The sequence below is a fragment of the Panthera leo genome, chromosome E1, assembly GCF_018350215.1.
Source record: "Panthera leo isolate Ple1 chromosome E1, P.leo_Ple1_pat1.1, whole genome shotgun sequence".
Taxonomy (NCBI): domain Eukaryota; kingdom Metazoa; phylum Chordata; class Mammalia; order Carnivora; family Felidae; genus Panthera; species Panthera leo.
In genome coordinates this window covers 12,860,169-12,862,668 of record NC_056692.1, presented here as the reverse complement: position 1 = coordinate 12,862,668, position 2,500 = coordinate 12,860,169, and the positions used below count along the sequence as shown (strand labels likewise).

General features: G+C 74.5%; 1 protein-coding gene across 1 annotated transcript in view; it reads right to left on the bottom strand.

Moving 5' to 3' along the window:
* LOC122206982 (basic proline-rich protein-like) overlaps positions 1 to 2,500 on the bottom strand; it is a gene marked incomplete at its 3' end in the record, with an annotated part of 5,546 nt that overhangs the window by 1,805 nt on the left and 1,241 nt on the right. The window lies entirely within an intron of this gene.

Genomic DNA, 2,500 nt, shown 5'->3' with positions numbered 1-2,500 from the left:
GGAGTAATTCAATCCATCAATTATAACGCTAAAATTGGTTTCGGGGCTGCCGGGGAAGGGATAAAATAGAGGGCTAGGTCGAACTGGTGGACGACGGCTATCCGGCGCGAATATTCATTGGCTTTCGTCTGAGGTAAACAGCGGCGCGGGAGAGGAAGGGGGGTGGTCAGTCGCGCCGGGGGGAGGAGCTAGGGGCTCGGGCGCTGAGAAATCCAGGGGGGGCGCATCAGGAGGGGGGGGGGGAGGGCGGGGCGGGGGATGGGGAGGGCGGGGGAGGGGGAGGCACGGAGACTGAGCAACTACATTGGAGGGATTACGCGGGGGGGGGGGTTAAGGATGAGGGACTCATTCCGGGGGGGGGGTGGTAATGGAGCGGGGAGGGGGTAGGGGGTGGGAAAGGGCGGATGTATCAGTCGGGAGGGCGATAAAGGGCTAGGGTGATTAGAGTCGATAGGGCGGTGCGGGTAAGGGCGGTGGGGGGACTGCAGTTGGTTATATGTCACAGACAAGAGGGGGGGGAGCGACGCGGATGAGAGCCAGGGGGGGGGCAGGTCTGAGAGGGACGGGGTAGGGAGGGTAGGAGCGGGACAGAGGGTGGGCTGGGCGTGCTGGGTGGCCGGGGGGGAGCGGGAGGCGGGGAGAGGGGGGGGAGGGGAGAGGGGGGGCGCGGCGTGCGGCGGGACGGGGAGGGGCGGTGGCTGGCGCGGGGCGGGGAGGGGGGAGGGAGGGGCGGAGGGCGCCGCGGGACGGGCGGGAGTGGAGCGGAGGACGGGGCGAGCGGGGAGGTGGAGGCGCGGAGGAGACAGGGGCGGACGCGTGCGAGGGGAGGAGGGAGGGGCGCGGCTGGCGAGGTGGAGGGCGGGGCGGGGGCGGGGAGGGGGGAGGGTGAGGGCCGGGGGGGGGGCGGGGGTCGGGGGCACCAAGGGGGGGGGGGCGGGCGCGGCGCGGGGGGGGAGGACGGGGGGGGAGGGAGCGGGCGGGACGGGGGCCCGGAAGGGGGACGATCCGTCTGCACGCCGGGCCGGACGGTGGCGGCGGACACGGAGGGAGGCCGCAGCGGGCCTGGGAGGCGCCCACACACCAGAGCGCGCCACCGGGTTTGGTAACCGAACGGAGGAGGCCACGACACGGACCGCCTGGCGGCAAGGGCAGCGAGGCGCCGGCGAAGAGCGACGGGGAAACAGGGCCGCGGGCCCAACGGCAAAGAAGCCCCACACGGGTTTCCAACCAGACGCCTCGAGGGAGCAGAGCCAAGTCGCCACCGGGGCGCGCACGGGGTCCCACCGCCCGAGGCCTCCAGCACAAGGGCGGTCCCGTGGCACCCCCGGACGCCGACGCGGCCCGCCCCCCTCAGCGAACCCTGGGGGCAAACCCTCGCAGAGGGCCCTCCGGCCCTGCCACCCGCAGCAGCCGCGCGACCGGCCCCTGGAACGCTCTCCCGCACGCGCGGCGACCCACCAACCGCGCCCCACCCACCCCGGCCGGACCCCCGACGCGCGCAGCCGGCGCCCCTTTCTCTCTTCTTCCCCCCCTTCCTTCACTCACACGCGAGTGGGGCCGACAGCACTCCGCCCGGGACCCGGCCCCCCAAGAGCCACAGCGGCCCAAGGGGGGGGCGGGCACCCGACAAACGGCGAGGCCTGGTCTCGGTCCCGACACGGTGACGGGGGGAGGGAGAGGAGAAGAGGCGGACGCGCGCTCGGTCGTCCAAGCCGAGGCAGGGTGGGAACCAAAAGCAGCCCAGAACGGGAGGTGGGCCGGAGGCTGCGGGGAGGGGGCACGCACGAAGCGAGGACCAGACAGCGCGTGCGCGGAGGAGGGCACGGGCTCGGGGAAGGGCGCGCCAACGGAGACGCGAGCCGGGCCACCGGGTAAACATGCACGGGATCCCACCGCCACCAGCACGAGGGCGGTCCCGCGACGCCCGCGGCGCCAGCCGGCCTCAGCACCCTTAGCGAGCCTCCCCACGAGCCAGGCCCCCCCCACAACGCACGGCGCTGGGGTCCGGACCCACGGGACCCCCGCCGCGGGAGCCCGTCTCCAACCTCCATCCGTTCGGTCCATCCCGGAGCCACGCCCCAGGGAAGCGCCTCCCAAAGCCAGGCGCGGCCCCGACCCGCGCCCGCGCGCCACCCGCCAGCGGCAAAGCCCGGAACGGGAGGCGGGCGGGAGACAGCCGCCGCTCGCGCGGCGCAAGGGGGGGCGGGGCGCGCAGGGGCGCCCCAAGCCCCTCGGGACACACACCGCCACGGGAGAGGCGGGGGGACGCCGCGCGCGTGCGCGCGCGCTCGCACACCACACGCCCGAGGCACACGGGCCACGGCACCGGACACCGGCCAGGCCTGGCGGGACCCTCCCCCGACTCAGAGGGGGGAGGCGCAGGCCGCGGTAGGCGAAGAGCGGCGCTCGGCCCCACCGCGGGGCCGACAGACCTCCTCTCGCGCGGGAGAGAAGGCTCCGCCTAACACGCACAAGGGCATGCAGTCACCCTGACACAGGT